This window comes from Motacilla alba, chromosome 7 (genome assembly GCF_015832195.1).
Source record: "Motacilla alba alba isolate MOTALB_02 chromosome 7, Motacilla_alba_V1.0_pri, whole genome shotgun sequence".
Lineage (NCBI taxonomy): Eukaryota > Metazoa > Chordata > Aves > Passeriformes > Motacillidae > Motacilla > Motacilla alba.
In genome coordinates, this window is record NC_052022.1 from 22,548,043 (window position 1) to 22,565,475 (window position 17,433).

Sequence of the window (17,433 nt, forward strand, 5' to 3'; positions counted from 1 at the left end):
GTTTACAAGCAGCCAGCCCACATGGGTCCAATTCGGCTTTGTTAATGTGTGCTGTTGAATGAGCTTGAAGTCAGCAACTGCTCAGCTGTGGAGCAAGGTGTGTAATTGATATTTGTCTTTGTGCTTTGAAATCACTTGGCAATTTTCAGGTAAGAGAAGGATAATTCAAATTTTGCCTGGTATGCTGAGGATTCTGAAAGCAGGAGGCTTCTCTGGTGCTGCTGTGGGTCACTTGTGTATTATGTGCTCTGGGTCTGGCCTCTTGTCTGCCACTGCTTTTGACTTTGAAATGTGACTGTGAAATGTTGATGCATTTGTTTAAGAGTTTCACGTGTGAAAAATGGCTCCATTTCCATTTGCTACTACTTCAAAACCATACATACAAAAAAAATGAAAGACAAAAACATTCCTCTACAGTGGAAGCTACAACTGAATTTTCTTTTAACCACTGTATTACAGTGACTCGAGTATAACCTGTCTGTAAAACTCCCCAGCTGCTCTTGCTCTTTTCCTGTCAGAAGGCTGGCCATAGAATAAATTAAGAGTACAGAACTGAAACCAAGATGTGAAATTAAACTTTTATTAAAGTAAATCAGGTCCTGGATTTATTTTAAAGAGTGAGGCCATAAAAGTGAACATATAAAAATTGCAATTTAAAATAATACACATTCTTTTTATGTAATTTCTCTGTTTTCAATTTTATTGGTACAATGGAGTTATATTTACTGAAGTTGCATACCAGTGTTTTTCCAACTGTGATGGTGGCTTGTGCGTTTGATGACTTTCACTTCTGGGATGCCATGGAGAAAGGAAGGGAAATATAGTGGAAAAGGGAAATCACAGAGCGCTCGTTACAGCTGCTTGGTCTGCCACCACCTGGCACCGGTGCAATGCAGGGTAGCCCAGCAGACTCCTTATTTTACCCCAGGGAAGCCAAGTGGACCGAGTGTCCCGCACCTTCCCGGCCTCCCCAGCCCTCAAGAGGAGGCAGCTGCCTCAGCTGTGGAATCCCCACCTCTGTCCTGCAGGTCGGTGGTGGCACAGCCCCCTCCAGGTGTTCTGCACATGGCATGGGGGCAAGAGGAAAAAGGGGAAAACTGCATGGGCAAGGATGCTGTCTGCTGGCCCTGGGGCTGTTTAACTACTGGTTAATCAAATCTCCTTAGTTAAATAATGATAGTGTCCCAAGCACAGTTTCTCTGTACTTCAATTGTAGCGGGAGTGACTTGGATTCTATTGGCGTGCTTTACCTGTTGATATCATCAATGCATATTGCTTGACTTCTCTGAAGGGGAAGTCTTCCCTTTTGCTTCAGGACCTGCTGGGGTAAGGAGGGAGAATCCTCATTTCCTTTCTGGATTCTTCTGAACGTATTATCTTTGCAGTGAAGGAACTGTAGTTCCTGTAAAAGGGCATTTCCCAGTGTGCTCTGTGAGGAAAGCTGGAGGACAGGGAGGAGCAAGCGTGGAAGTGGGCAGGATGCATCTCATACCCAAAAAGCATGTTGTGTTTGCCATGGATGCAGAAGGAGGAATCATCTGGGTGGAACAGAAAAATTACTTCAGAAAAAGTGTTTAGTTCTGTTTGCTTCATTTGCTTACTCTCTGTCTCCACCCCATTTATTTGCAGGACTGTGGGCTCGGTCCTGCGATTACCAAGCCCCTACAATTACCATTGTTTTTGAAGACACGGTAATTGTAATGGATCAAGCCCACACACCACAATCGGTCCAAAATGTTATTCTGCATCAATAATGGTGCCATCCACAGGTGGCTAGCAAGGTTAGTCACCTTCTTCATAGATACAAGAGTTGCTTTCAAGCATGAAAATAATTTTTTTCACTTCTTTGCAACTGAATATTTCCCTATTTGTATAGAGACTTTGCTAGCAAAGACTGCAGGAGCAATGCATTTTGAGGTCTCAGATCAGGTGTGCTCAATGTGGATATAGCACTGACTCTTCTGAGTTTGTTGTGCAGGTTGTATCATCCTTTGGAGGATAAGGACATTGGCTGGGTGTACAAAGGCAAGGTCATGCAGATGTTTCCATGCAGGACATCTTCCTTTGTTATTGGTTCTTTTGGCATTTAATAAATTTAAAGAAAGCAATTTATATTGAAAGCAGTTTTTCTGTTTTGACCAGTTTATAAAGCTGGAGAGACATAGTTTAGGTTATTTCAACTGGACAAAAGATGACGTATATAATGAAGTGTCCTGAGTAAGAACTGTCTACTCTGGAGCATTCAGGATTCATGAGCTGGAAAACAAACCTATGTAGGCTCCTCTCCCCTCAGATCTGGGATAAACTGTGTACTTTGTGATGTTCTTAATTCACATTGAGGTAGTTTACACAGAGACATTAACTCTGTATAAGTAAATTAGAGAATGAATTACAGCACATTGATGCATTACTGAAGATAATCTGTATTAATTCTCTGTGTGGATAAAATGCTAAATCATCTATTCTGGAGCTGTTGTTTCTCAAAAATTGTAAAGTCCAGCACCAGCCTATAAAGTTCATGTTCCCCTCTGAAATTTAAGAATGGGCAAGGTTATTGTTTTGATGACTGGATCTCATTCTTACTTGCCCCGTTGCCACTGTCCTCTGGCCCTTGTGCTTTGGAATGGGAGAGATAAAAAGGATTTGTGGGCTGCAACACTGGGGCAGAAGAAAGGGGGCTAAAGCTCTTGTGGTGTCTCTGCTGTTACCAGTGTATTGCCATGTGGAAATCACCGAGGGAGCCTGTTAATTCAATTTTATTACTGTATATTTTAAAGACTGTCAAAAAAGCTCAGGGCTTTGGCACGGGTCTTCATTTTAGTTTAGTCTAAATCAAAATAAATAATAAAATCCTCATGAAGATGTACAGGCACCGTGAGATACTTATCCAACCTGACATGATGAAAAAATAAACTAATAATGTTTTATAGGCTCATGAAAAAAATATTTACTTACCTCATATGACTATGCCAATAAAGTTTTAAACAGATTAAAAGCTAAGACAGATGCCAATGATCATACCATATTAAAAAAAAAAAGAAGGAAAGGCAATTATGTCAAATTTAAGCTCACTAAATCTGATTTAAATATATTGATCTCTAAGTGTGACATATACTTGATTCTCTTATAAGACCAAGAAATTTTGGTATATGTTTGGCAAATCCCTTGAGACAGCTGAAGAAAACTGGTACAAATGTACACTGTGTAAGATTTTGAACTGGAATATGCAGTTTGAGAATCTAGCCAAGCTTGAAATTAGGCTGCTTTGGACTGTGCAGTTCTCCATTCTCAAGGTGCATGTGAGAGGGCAGTGGCTGTGAGGGTGAGGTCTGCGGGGAGACGGGGCCCTCACACAGTCAGCACGTGAACCCAGCTGCAGGGGCCAAGTGCCATGGTGAGCACAGCGACACCAAAGTGTTCCAGTATTCAAAGTGTTTACCCTGGGAATATAAATGTCTAGGAAAATTGGGGGACATCAGCACGCTCTCTGCCTGGCACAGTATTACAGAATTACAGAATCAATGAGGTTGGAAAAGACCTCCGAGATTGAGTCCAACCTATGGCCAAACACCATTCTGTCAGCTACACCCTGGCACTGAGTGCCACATCCAATCTTTCTGAAACACCCCCAGTGATGGTGACTTGGCCACCTTCCCAGGCAGCCCGTTCCACTATCTAACCACCTTTTCTGTGAAGAATTTCCTCCTAATGTCCAGCCTAAACCTCCCACAGCTGAAGCCTATGTCCTGTCATTGTTTGCCTGGGAGAGGAGCCTGACCCCACCTCGCTACAACCTCCTTCCAGGGAGCTGTAGAGAGTGGTAAGGTCATCCCCGAGTCACTTCCAGGCTAAGGAACCCCAACTCCCTCAGCTGCTCCTCACAGGACTTGTGCTGCACATCCTTCATCATCCTTGTTGCCTTTCTCGGGACAAAGTCACAAAGTCCATGCTGCCAGAAACAACCAATGGGTTGTGTATGTGTTTCTTAGATGGGAAGTTCTTTTGGCACAGAGCTGCACTTCTGCTATGATTTGTATCCCCTGCTCAAAAACAGACTGGTAGCGCTGAGACTAGGAAACTTTGGGATCAAAATGTACCTCATGGATAGATAGTTCCACAATGGAAACACATTTCTGAGATGGAAAACTTCCCCTCCCCCCCCCTTTTTTTTTTCCCATTTTAATTCAGACCAGCAAACCAGCTTGTAAAACAATGTGTAAAAAATTGCTTATCATATTTCTACACATAGGAGGTCTGTAGCTGGATTTTTCTATTTTTTAAATCAGATTTGAAACTATCTAATCAGCCATGAGTGTGATCGAGATTAACTGCTATGCAAAATGACTGCTTTCAGAGAAGAGTGCTGACCAAAGCTCAGCAAGAATAAGAGGTGTAAGCTCTGTTATGCCATATATATATCTATTGTGAAATGCTGCTGTTTGTTTTTTAACCTCTTTTCTTTCCTTAAAAACAAAGAAACAAATTATGTACACCAGAATCACAATATACATCAACATACTTCAAACCAATGCATTGAGCAGTGTCTGGAGTAAAGTCCTGCTTGGTGGGCTCTGGGCCACTCCTATGGGTCTGTACAGTGGGGGTTGAGGGTGGCATATGAGCCTCTCAGTCTTCCCCCTCCTTCACATGCCTGTATCTATTTTCTAATGCACCACCCTGGACTAAAGTGGGTATTTCTGGTCCCTTTCCCAGGCATGCCCTTACCTGCAAGTGCTACACGACTTTGTAGTTTGGCCTGTTTGCTTCCTGAGCTGCTTTTAGACAATCTCCAACTTTTTTATCAATTGGAGCTACAGGAGAATCTGTCTCAAAGCTCACTGGTAGAGCAAGCAAGCCCTTTCCCTAGCACTGGAACTCAGCACTCCTTGACTGATAAAGCTGCAGCTGTCTCCTACCAGCCATGCTGGAATAATGTGCTGGATGAGCAAGTCTCTCTCTGCCTTCTCCAGTGCTGGCCAAAAGCAGTCCGTAAAAAAGTAAATCTTTATTTAACTCTAGCTCAAAGATCATCTTATGATTCCAGAGAAAGTTAAGTCCCTCTTAAAGACAGGTGGTGTAGGTTTGATTGCTGAGAGGAAAGATGTTGAACAACAACTGGATAATGGAGTATTTGCTCAGAGCTGATGGACTTCTCTGATCTTAAAAAGCATTTTCTATTGCCACCATGCAGCAGTCAAAGATGAGACCAGATATTTCAGTTTTCTGAAATGGGTTTAAGGTGCTTCATGTTAACACAAAAGTTATAAAGACAATTAGCAAGGTGTTTTGTTTGATTTTGTTGTTTGGTTTGGTTTTTTAATAAATGCCTTTCAAAGTCCTTATCTTTTTCCCTATTACTTGCCTACTGTATAGCAATCATAACATGTCATGGGAAAAACTGATCTCTGCTTATGCCGTGTACCCCAGAAAAGTGCCAGCTATGGCTGGCAAGCTTCAGTCAGCTCTGTTACAGAGGCTGATGTCATCAGGAGGAGCTCTAGTCAGACAGGAAGATTCCCAGTTCATTTAACCTTTGGGCTGTCTGGAGGCATAACAACAGTATTTATTACTGCTTTTTGTTTTTAATGGCCTTACTAAAGGCCAGCAGCTCCTCAGTTGTTTGGTGGGCCCCTAGCCCAGTTGTGAGTAATGAACTGTCCCTGACAAACTCTGATGTGAATAGAGCCCACACAGGGCAGTTTGCTATAAACAGAAATTCACTGGCTCTCCTTTTGACAGGTATCTTTATCTCCCTCACAGACTTAGCCAAATGATCTGCTCCAAAGATCTCAAACTCCAAGACTTTCAAATCCAAGACATTCAAATGTTTGTCTTCGTACAAACATTGCAGTTCAGGACCATCTTTTAATCATTGGCTGAGGGAAGAATTAGAGGTGCAACCACAAGATGCAAGGCTGTCACATTGGAGGGATGATGACAGAAAGAAACTGGGGAAAGGCTTGATTTGGAAAGAAGAACTAGCCTGCTGTGCCCCGTCCCTAGTGACAGAGGATGTGGTCTCTGCTGAGGAGTCCTTCAGTTTCACCGTAGCTGCTTCTAGGTTTGTTCTCCTGGTCTCTCCCACACTGTGGCCTCAACAAGGCACACAGTCCCCAAGAGGAGATTTCCTGTAGTGGGATATTTCCCTTTCCATACAAAAGCACAGGTCCAAGTTGTGCAGCTACACTAATAATAAGTGGCTGTGAATCAAGGACCATCCATGAGATTTTCCAGATGGACCACTCCAAAATTTTGGGATGCTTTCCTTTCTTCATATTACATCCCTTTTTTGAAATAATGGAGTTCTATTAGCTACTCTGATTTACCTTTTGGTGCTTTGGTGAGCTTAGATAGGTTTTCATTTTGCTTTATAGAAAACCATAATTCTTTCTGTGGGTGCTGGGTTACAATTACATGGCATTAATGGGTTATGGCAGAGCAATCCTGTGCCCTGGAGCACCTTAGGGTTTGCTTTGGGGCTTTGCTTCATTCTCTCTACAATACAGCTTGAATACACACAAGGAACTGGCAAGGAATGCCTGAAATTGTGGTCTAGCTGCAGATATTATTTTAGAGCCCCATCCCTCTAATAATCTGCATTACAGACAAAAGGCCAGATCAGTGCAATTCTCCTGAGCTTAGATTCAGTGACCCAAAATATATACCAGCTGAGAATCTGGCCCAATGTCTTATTTATTACTGAGATAAAATTTTCAAAGAGAGATAGTACCTTTTATTAGATCCCCTTGATTTATTTGGGGATGGAGTGCAGGGGAGGTGGGAAACAGAATTTTTTGGGCATGCAGGACTCTTTCCAGGGGGAAATATCTTTAGTATCCTTATCTTCTAAAGATGCTACAGAAATTGTTATTATATTCAATTCATAGCAAAGAGGTGCATGAGAAAAGTTTGAATAATGACGAAGCACTGAGCTTTCTCTCCTGAGTCCTCACTGCACTGAGCCATCCCCTTTTCTTACAGCTGTCTGATCTGGGGAAAAGACTTGTGGTCATCTCTGCCCAGATCTGACACTGCCCCATGCAGCTGACCCTATTTCTTCCTCGAGCTGGTCTGTTTCTTAAGGCTGATGTGGTAACTGCCTGTGCCTCCCTGGGAGTGCTGCCTCTCCCTTCCCTTGAAAGAAGGGAGCACACAAAACCATCTCACTGGGTTTGCACAGATCAGCTGGGACCTGTGACTTCACCCTCTCCACCCCGTCCTAGGACAAATCTTGGTTTGTTGAGCTATCACATGTCCAGAGCTGCTGTTTGTACCTCACAACTAATCAGATGCAATTAGAAAATATGAATTTGGATGTATTCTTGGAACTATTAACCCAAGACCTCTACAAAGGGGGCTTGAAAACAAGATAGACAAAACTGTTTGAACGAGTGGGCAGTGCCAGGTCCCCCTCTGAGGTGTGGGCTCAGCAGTGGTGATACCACAGAGAGCTTTCCCTGAGGACGCAGTGAGGTGAGGGCTGCTGTCTGTTTTCTCCAGGCAGCCAGAGCTGCCAGGTCAGTGTGTGTGAACACCAGGTGTTGGTGTGTGATTTTGGCTGCCAGTAAAACTGGCATGACAGAGCCCCATGAAGCAGAGATGGCAATAATGCTTTTCAATGGTTGTATGCACCAAGTGTTCAGAGTCCCATATATAAAGCAGGAATTTCATAAACAAGGAAGGAAACCACTTCCTCAGTTTCCCTAGGAGAGAGTGAAATAATGCCTTTCTGGGAATCCTCATCAGCCACTGCCAGCAGGTGTCCCAGCTGTGCTTCTCTGGTGAAGATTTACCACTTGGTCTGTCAGAATGAACACATCCCACCTTCTTCATGTTTTCTGATACCTGGTGGGGCTTGCTGCAGAGGCCAAGCCTAGATTTCTTTGCTGAACTAGACGAGAATGTAATAAGTGAAATTATGGAGGGAGCTCAGACTTAAATGCAGAGGGTGCAGGGTATGGCAGGAGAATAAATCTCTGTCTCCCCTTCCTGGCCAGATGCACTGTAAGCCTGACAGACTTATGATTTTATATGGAGAGCAACATATGCTACAGCTTTTATTTCTCTAACCATTAATCAAAAGGTATTTTGTATAAACAACATAATTGCCAGCTCTGGCCAGCGTGGGTGGGCTGACAGAAAGGCTTTGCAGTTACAGATAATCCTGGCCAGACACTGGCCCTGGTAGCCAGCAGCAGCTGTACAGACCATACGCCAGCATGGGTGGGTGTGCGGGGCTGCACACCGGGCTCCAGGCAGAGCTGCCTTTCCAGCTAGCCTGCTCAAGACTGAGAACAGTGGTATTTCAGCAGAGACAAACCCTCTTGCATATGTGTGTGCTCTTTGTTTTCATGGACTTCAGCCTGGGTTATGTCTGTTCATTTCCCTATGATACCAAACCGGTGGGTTTTGTTTTCTTAGTTGTGCCAAAGAATGTCAAACTGCAGACAAGACAGCCCAGCACACGTGAGCAGGCAGCTTCTTGCCCACAACCCAAAATAGGATAGGGAACTGCGAAGGTGAAGAGGACTTTCCCTCGGTGCAGGGGATGGGGGATACGTGAGCCAAGTGCCGGGTGTGGAGGCGAGTGCAATGTTGTGGCAGTGAAGTGCCTACTGGCAGTGAGCTGGAAGGGAAATGCTGGACTGGAAGCCTTTCCGTGGATCTTCTGAAAACCAAGCCATAGGTACTTTCTACCTCATGTAAGTCTGTGAGAGAGGAAGAGCCACGTGGGGCCATGCTGCTGCAGTAATGCTTGAGCACCTTTCTTTGGAGGGCAGTTGTATTTTCAGGCTCTGCAAGGGTGCCTGCCGTGAGTAGACTGTGCATGGACAGCTTCTGGGGAGTTGGCAGGAGAGGACAGCAAAGCCTCACAGCCCCAGAGTTATTTATTGAAAGGAAAACATTTTATTGTCCAGTTTTATGCCACTATTTGGTGCCGCAGTAATTTATCTCAAAGGACTGTTTCCAGCCTATTGATGCCAGGTGATGTGAAGATACAGCTAGGCCAGAACTCTGGTGCCAAGGTGGTTTTGAACAGCAGCCAGTGGGAGCAAGAAGTGCCAGGATGACAATAAAACACTGCTTCTGAAGGCACTTCCAGGAATTAACAATCTATTTTAAATTTAAGAAATCTCATGGTTTTGCAAGAGTAATTTCTAGACTTCTTGGGTAGATTTACCAAAGAGCAAATGCTCTGGTTCTCTTCTAGAAATACTCATGGATAAATTTAAAATACCAGACTTACAATAGGATTAATAACATCTGTATTACAGCAACAAAAATCATGCATCTTTATTACTGATATCTTCACCTGTTGGGAAAGATCCCATCAGCTACAGATTATCTTTTCACTCCTGTAGTTACCCAAAGCTCATCAGTGGCAAACAAGGCTAATGTGAAATGTGAAGAAATACACCATTGGGTCAGCAATCCTCCCCCTGCCTACTTCCAGCTCTTATATGGTGTTAGTCTGGTATGGGAGTGACAGTTCTACATTTAATTTCCCTAGGAGTCATCAGAAAAACAGGAGTCAAAGGGAAATTAATTCAGCCACGGAGATTGTCACAAAAGTTAATAGTATACTGAGAGAGATTGGCATCAAGTAGCAAATTTCAGAGCCAAATCTTGCTGCCTGAAAACTCAAGAAGATTCTTAAACCTGGAGATTTGATTTAGGCAGTTTTAGAAGTACTTTAAAACTTGCATAGAAGGTAGCCTTGCATTCCTCAGTATCTCAACATTTAGGGCTGCTTACTTTGTAGTGAAAGCAGATTTATATTTTGCTGGTTCTTGGAGTGACTGATTTGCTGAGCATCAGAAGATAGAATTTGCTGTAACAAATTGTTGGATCGATGATCTAACACATGAGTATGCTGTTACTGACAACATGTGATGATTCAAAAGCAAACACATCTTGCTGTGCCATCTCTTAGGAAATAATTTCTTCCTGACACTTCTAGTGATCATCTTACACCACGAAGCATGAGATTTGATTACTGATACTTTAGCATGCATACTACAAAGGTTGTTAGTTTTAATGGAGTGGACAGTGTGTCTCATGAGAGGTATAAACACATCGTGTGTGTTTGAAATACGATTGTAATGATTTGGCTTATTCTGATACAGAAGACTTTGCTCAATTTGATTAGCTGGTGAAAACACAACATCGCTCAACAAATCAGCAGGATTCATAGTTAACATTTTTCATGAAGTCTTACTGTAAGGTAGGTAGCTTTCCTCTCAGTAATACATCTGTCTTGAGTAGCAGCAATTTCTGCTGAGAATGTCAGGCTTAGGAACAGCACTGTGGAGCTGGATGTACCAGAAATGGCAGTTTTGTATATCTTCAAGGGAGAATTGGAATGACAGAGCTCTGTGATTTGGAGTGATCTATTGCTAAGTATTGATTTCTTCATCACCCCTTTGGCCCTTCCTTCCATGATGGTATTTTTGGCCAGCTAGCTTGCCTATCAGAAGGACTGGTATTTCTCAATAATTTTCCTGTGCTATTCATAACTGCTTCCTCAAAAGGCTGTGCCAGTTGAATTCAGTCTTGGATGCTTAGGTGTTTCAGAAGTAGCAGCATGCTAGAATTTCACATGCTGCCTCAGGAATTTTCTAGCTTGCATTTGTGTATTGTGCAACTGCTCTGTCTCAGTTTAAACAACAGTGAGCGGAGATTGACTAACAAGCAGCTTCCTTCAGCTTGCTGCATCCTGGCATCAAGTTTTAAACTGTGGTTGTCTTCAATTACCAGCTGTAAGGGCAGTCAGTCAGGCAGGAATTAAGGGATGTTGTTGACATCTCCTTAATGCAACTCTTTAATGTAAATAGGGTTGCAACAGTTGATCTTCAAGCCGGTTTTGTTATGGCAATGCCCTTTGGCAGATGTCTCCTTCTCTGGGGATAAAACCCACCTGGAGGCGACTTATTCTGAGCTCAAAGGCTGCAAAGGTGTAACCTACCTCTGGTTGGTTCTTTCTATTTAATTCTGAATTTTTATATGAAATAAAAGAGCTAGAATAACTCCAGAATGGACTAGAAGTGCAAGCTAAACCTCTTTTCTGATGCTGTTCATGAAATATTTCATAGTGCAGACTTTGTGGAATTTGCTGTTGAACTGTACTCTCTACACATAGTGACAGTAAAGGTGAGGACTCCTGCCACCTTTGGTCCCACACCTGGCTCTGTAGTTTGATTTCCCAGAGTGATCAATTTGAGGCAATTTACAGCCTGAGTGCTGGATTTACACCCTATCTGGTGAGGCCCACACATAAAGCATCCTACTGCTAACGATAATATTCTCACTGATCTTCAGCATAAGGGAAAATCCTTTAACATTTGGGTTAATTCTCAGTCCAGAGGGATTTATTTCTCTTTTGGCTGTTCTCAGACAAATGAACCAAATGGCAAAATCCTACAGAGTCCTCTCCTGTCTTCTCTGATTTCAGCCATGACTTTAAAGTCAGCTATGGTATTTGCAATTCATGGGACCCTTTTCAAGCCCCTCTTGTGCCTGACATATCTTCAAAATCTTGGAGAACTTGAATAGATGAAGTTATTTAAAAACTAAATAAAATAAACTCTCTGCTCGGTTTTGCTTGCTTTTATTACTGGGTCCGGTAGAAAGGCAGGAAGCTGATGGCCCACAGCTGAACCCTCCTTTTCAGAGCTGAAGGTGTGTGGGTCCAGTTGTGCTCTCCTCCACCAAGATTTTTGGACCTTCAATTTCAGTGAAACTGATTAGAAGTTACAAGCTTCCTACTCTTAAATATTTATGTCATTTTAAGGGATAGGTTTTTTTCTCTCTCTTCCCACCCCCTCACTTTTTGATGGCTTTCTTGTTTAGTACTTTTTGAATCCAGTCCCCACATTTCTAGATCCCAGGGGAATGTTTTACTCATGTCTGCCTACCCACACCAGCCTTTGATTTTTACAGAGACCCGTAGCAGTGCCTGCTTTTACAGAACCACAAACAGAATTAAAAACCAAATTGAATCACGCCTTGTGGCCACCTCAATCCAAATGCTGCAAGTATGAGGACTAAGTTATTACACAGAAACCCTTATTTTCTTCAGCTATGCAGACCAAATGTTCTGTGTCTGTTTCACCTTTTCTTCATTTCAGCTAATTTGAAATCAGAGCAACAATGGATACAGAGCATGCCTGGCTGCCCATGTCTGGCAGGATTTCAGTCATCTGTGAATTCATCTTGCTTTTTTAATACTGCTGATAAGTGATTACTTTTATTTCTAGACCATCTAGGAGATACAGAAGATGCATTAAGCAGTATGATCAATGCACTGGACAAGCTTACATCAACATGAATTTACCAATAAACTACTGTTACGAGATCTATACAGGGAATTAGAAAAAGCAAAAATGTAAGATGTCTTGTAACCAGGTTTCTTTTCCAGACTGGGTGTTGAGATCAGGTCATCTAAAGTAGGTGAGGAATGAGTGGTGTTATGATTCACGGCATACAATGCCATTTTGGAGACTTTTCTTAGTTGATTTTTGGTGTTTAGTTGATTTTTGGTGTTCAGTTGATTTTTAGTGTTCAGTGGATTGTCCATTGATGGGCCCTGTTCTTTACTCTTGAAAGGAGACTTGTGTGCTCGGGACCACCAGAGCAATACTGCGTGGCACTTTTTCTCTCCTGGAAAGAAGTGCTGTTGAGAGAGTGCTAATATGAATAATCTTGCCCTAGTGTGAATCATCATCGCTCAAACCTTTCCAGCTCACACCAGTAAACATGCTCATGCTTACTGTGGCAGCACTAACAACCACAGGGGAAAGACCCCAGCCTTTTGTGCCAGAGCAGAGTTTTATAAACTCCTGCCTCTCTGCCTGCGCCCATGTGGTTTAGTGCTTCAGTTTTATCAATCACTCTTCTGACAGCTTCTCAGCCTAGCCGTGGGTAAGGCTGCAGCTGCAGTAGGTGTTTCTGAAATTCTCCCCAGTGCAGAGAAATTATGTAGCAAATCTGCTGCCTCCTTACTACAAAATGCTGCTTCTAATCCCTGGTAAACCAGCTGATTTGCTAAAAGAATGTCTAGTTCTTAAATTTTATGTCTTTCATTACTGGTTGTTCATAATCACTCTCAGCCTTCCAAACTTTCACGCACCTCAACATTTTACTTGTTATAACTCATATTCCCATTCTGTTGGCTTCAGTTGAATCAGTTGAGGCTTTGGGTTTTCTTTTTTCTTTTTCTTTTCTTTTTTTTTTTTTTTTATATTTTTTTGGCATCTCTTTGGCTTGAACAGAATCTTACAATTTAACCATTTTGTTGCTTTCTCCCATACTTTCCTGCCTCTCCCTAATGAACATCTCTTTTTTGGTGCTCTCCATGATCACAAACAAACTTCCTAAATAACTTCCTAGTTGAGTCTAAAGATTTTAATTTCCTTGCTTTAAATTTTTTTTAGTATCTACTGCACTTAAGCATTAAGTTTCTCTTCTGGGGCGCTTGTTGATGTGACTCCTCCCTGTGATGCTGAGTTACAAAGTGGCCCTAGACTCAAAGGTCCTCCCTGACCTCCTCCTGATCCCCTCTTCCTCAGTTCCAGCCTGGCCCAGTGCTTGGATTAATTCATTGATAGGAAACTGCATGCAGCAGTAAAGGAGAAAAAGAAAAAAAAAAAAAAAAGAAAAAAGAAGTTTCCCTCATCCCCAGCACCTGGTGTGGGACTCAAAGTAGTTCAGTGTTTCTTGCCAGACTCCTCAGAAGAGCTGGGTTCGGTTTCAGGTCCTGCCTGTACCTGGATGATGCTACAAGATGGATGAAAAGGTGCAAGTTCTCCTGATGTATTTATATTTGGGTGCAGAACAACACCCGATTGGCCAAAATCCTTATTCTTCTGTAAGAGCTACACGCGGACTGTCAGTCTGAGGAGAACTGGAAGGTCTTGGAACAGGAAATTCTGTGACAAACCATGAGCTGGCAGGAGCAACTTCAAATCCATCTGCAGGGATCCTGACAGCAATGACCTGCGGCCCACCCAAACCATAGTGTGCTTTAACAGGAGCACAGCAAGTCAGGTGTGAGGATGGCTCTCTGATTAATAAAATCATAAGAGGTCTCCATAGTTTTGCAGGCAAACTAATTGGGATCAGAAGATCTGGAAACAACAGAAATGTGATGTGCACTGATATATTTTTCTTATTTCCCTTTGGTGCTTTTTAATTTTTCTTAGTACTAGGCTGTAAGTGATAATGCTCCAGGGAAAAGCCAAGTGTGTATTTTAAATCTCCTTTTGCATTACTCTCACACCTAAATTTATTTTTTTTTCTCCAGATTTGGATTGCACTAAAATAAACTAAAACTCTAAATCAAAATAACTGAGCACCTGAAAATTTGCACCAGTGACTTCCTGAAATGATTTTACAGAGCTTGATGTTACCAGGCAAAGGTGCTACCCTAACACCCTGTGAGTCTGTACTGACCTTGGACACACATGGACCACTGCCTCTCTGGCTCCTGGCTGCCCATGAAGGCTGCTGGGATCAAGAGAGACATTTTCTTAGCAGGTGCCTTGTGCACTGTCCCTTCTCCCTTTATGACTGCATCCCTTGGTGAGCTCAGTGCAGCAGAGGCTGTTTCCAGTCACGTAACTAGCAGCATGAAGACTCAGTGACATTTGGGACACACAGAGAAAACTCCCATACTCCCACGCTCTGGAGTGGGCATTTCTGTTTTGTCATCAGGCTTGGTGACTCCACCCGGCCACAAGTCAGGAATGAAAGGCTAGTGGTAACAGCTGAGGAGTGGATAACTAGTGTCAGGAGAAACTATTTTGGAGGGAAAAGCTGTGGGTGGATTTTGTAGCTGTCCAAGATTGGCTCAGTCGTGAAGGAGTGTAAGAATTCAGGTGGGATCGCCCAAGTCGGTGGTGGGGGTGTGCTGCTGGCTTTGGCTGAGCTTCACTGGTGTCAAAGAAGTCAGCAGGGACTAACAGAGTGGGAAAAGTCACTTTAGAGTACGTGCATCCACATGGAAGAGTTTTATTTTGATCCTTTCAAGCCCTCATTTTGCACATTTCTGATGTTTAGGGAATAGTAAGAACTGATACTTGGAGGTAAAGCATGCAAATATAACATGGCAGAAGGAGGACTCTGCCTTCCTCTCCTCATATTGCCAAGAGACCCTTGGTGGAAAAGAACAAATGTCAGTCCAGAAAATTCAACTTGGGAGTGTGGTGGTAAAACTTGGGAGTGTGGTGGTAAAATCTAAACAAAGATTTCAAGGTACATATTTCTCAGGTTTAGAGGTAGCTCTTTTCTAGAGTTTAAATCCTTCCTGTCAAGGACTGAATGAAGAAAACAGATGTGAGATCTTTGCAGACCTGAATCCAAATTGTGCAGTTCCAGACTGACTCCATTTTCCTTCTTGCTGCATTGTTACCTTGAAAGTACCTAGCTCTATTTTTTAGTTCTTAATTTATTTTTTTGCCATTTTCTAGCACCAGAGCACAATGTTTTAACCTTAAACAAATTTTTATAATCAGGTTCAAAACCCCTCAAACAAAATATTTGATTGAAAGTAATGCTAGTACTGCTAGTACTGCCTTTGACAGGATCTGTGCTAGCAGGGGCTGCAATGATGCATAATAACACTGTGTTGGGCTACGTGAGTGCTGTGACTGGTGTCTATTACTACCCAAAGGGAATCCAGAGTGTAGAACCTCAGCAAGTGACAATCTCCCCATGGATAATGGGACCCTGCTTGCTAGAAGGATCTCTTGACCATTCTTGCAAGATAAGTCACGGAAAATAAATTACAGGTTTTTGTAATGACTGTTTATCATTGCAGCAGTGCTGGCCAGTCTGGACTAGTAATGAGTTTAGATGACGCCCTAATTTTGTTACATTCCTGTGCCTTAAGAGTTTATTTAATTGAACTGCTGTGTTTTTATTACCAAATTTTCCTGGCTTCAACATGATGCGAGGCAGTTCACGGACTAGGGGAGCATGGAACAGCTTTAATTGTTTCATATTCCCATCCGCTGTTCCTCCTCCTCCACCCAGCCTCTCCAGAGGTGCCTCTGGGTCGGAGTTGAATTGAAAAGTCATTTAACATAAATGCTTTAGCATGCCTTGGTCCCCCAGGTACAGTGGGCAAGGTACCAAACCTCCAGGCATTTTAAGAACATCCTGAGGATGATGTGCCATAGCAACGGTGCTGCTGGCTGCAGTCTTGGCTTGCATGCTTTCCTTCAGCAACGCTGGAATTCCTCCTGCACTTTAAACAAGAACAGATGCTGTTCTCTAGGCTTCTTTCCATAAATATAGACAAACTGGGTCAAACTCTTTCCTCAGTTGCACTGAAGTAAATCAGAAGTAACTCCACTGACAGCCATGAACACTGCAGTGAAGTTACACAGGCAGAGTGCAGGATTCAGACTACTCTGCTTGCCTTTGTATGTAAAATCTGTCACTGCCAGCCAAGCCGAAATGCTCATTTACTGCAGCACATGGATAGCATTATTGTTACTACAGACTTTGTTTGGGTGGAAGTCAGTGGTTAAACACCTGAAATCTCAGTACACAAAAGAGAAGACTATAAAGTTTTATGACTGCAGAGTAGGAGATTGCAACATGTAGGTTCGATTAAAAAAAAAAATCAGAAACTATGTTATATTACATACTTTAGAGGTTTTGTCACTGAGTTGATTAGTATGACTTAGTTATTAGCTGTTACTAGAAGCTCTCCACTGAGAAATGGAATTAGAAATACCAGTTGCTGTATTTTTATTCACAATCCTGTTGAATTAATCTCACTCTCCCAGATGCACAGAGAACTAGTCCTAAGGCTGTTTTGCAGGTTTAAATATTTGCCTATTTTTTTTTGTGGGGGGAAAAATGCAATCTGTAGAGAGAAAACCGTGTTCTGTAACAGCTGGGCTTCAGATGCACACACCAGAGCATAAAGGGACAAAGGCTGTCAGGCACATTTGACCTTGGGCAGCTGTAATTTTGGGGACTGGAATATTTATTTTCCTGGGCCAGCACTAGTACTTTTTCTAACTCTCTTTGGCACCCCCTGACTTTATCCTATTCCCTTTTCTTTTCTCTGCCACACTTACAATTCTTCTTCACTCTGCACCCTCTCTTCAAGCCCTGTGACAGCTACCCTAGAGAAAGGCAAGGGATTAGATAAGGAAACATTCATGTTTTCTCACACGCACAAGAATTCACAGGTAGACACATTCCTGAAATGTATTTAACATATCAAATATTTTCTTTTTACCTTGCAGCTAGATCATGTACATCTTTTAAAAAGACAGGGTTTTGTCCAATCTCTGACTGGACGAATTCAGGTATTTTCAGTGCTAGCACATACATGAGAAGATGTGGAAATAGTGGCAGAAGATGTTGATATGAGGTTTACCTGAGGACTTGGCTCTCAAATGTAATTTTTAGGTGTCT

At 42.5% G+C, this 17,433-nt stretch overlaps 1 long non-coding RNA gene across 1 annotated transcript in view; it reads left to right on the forward strand.

The window, feature by feature from the left end:
- The window catches only part of LOC119703307, a 71,787-nt gene continuing 54,354 nt past the window's right edge, over positions 1-17,433 (forward strand). Inside the window, exon 1 of the long non-coding RNA XR_005257612.1 lies at positions 1-97. This is a non-coding gene — a long non-coding RNA (uncharacterized LOC119703307). The remainder of the gene's footprint in view (positions 98-17,433) is intronic.